Source organism: Priapulus caudatus, unplaced genomic scaffold (genome assembly GCF_000485595.1).
Source record: "Priapulus caudatus unplaced genomic scaffold, Priapulus_caudatus-5.0.1 Scaffold2122, whole genome shotgun sequence".
Lineage (NCBI taxonomy): Eukaryota > Metazoa > Priapulida > Priapulimorpha > Priapulimorphida > Priapulidae > Priapulus > Priapulus caudatus.
In genome coordinates, this window is record NW_014579183.1 from 35644 (window position 1) to 36001 (window position 358).

The 358-nt window shown below is 42.7% G+C and overlaps 1 long non-coding RNA gene across 1 annotated transcript in view; it reads left to right on the forward strand.

Moving 5' to 3' along the window:
• The first annotated feature begins 291 nt into the window (after positions 1-291).
• Positions 292-358, forward strand: part of LOC106818262 — a 7370-nt gene continuing 7303 nt past the window's right edge. Inside the window, exon 1 of the long non-coding RNA XR_001395174.1 lies at positions 292-358. This exon is cut by the window's right edge and continues 30 nt beyond it. This is a non-coding gene — a long non-coding RNA (uncharacterized LOC106818262).

Genomic DNA, 358 nt, shown 5'->3' on the forward strand with positions numbered 1-358 from the left:
GTAGCAGTTTGCTTTAGAGTGTGTGATATATATATATATGTGTAATATCGTGTAGGAACTAATGCAGCAACAATCTGTTTCTACAGCAAGTGCGAACAAGCAACAAAAATGTATCTGTACATACCTAGTCCAACAGACAATACATGCATGCCTTACTCTCTCTTTCTTGGTCGGTGTGTTACGCACCACGCGGTATAGATACTGAGGCGTATTTAAAACCAGGTTAGTAGGCGACTGATCATAGATATACACAACACGTGTTGTGTATATCTATGCATGGTCTGACGGTACCTACTGTTTTCTTTTGCTCTCACTCTGCCGTCGCCGCTCTGACGTATATAGAGCCGTAGGCCCTACG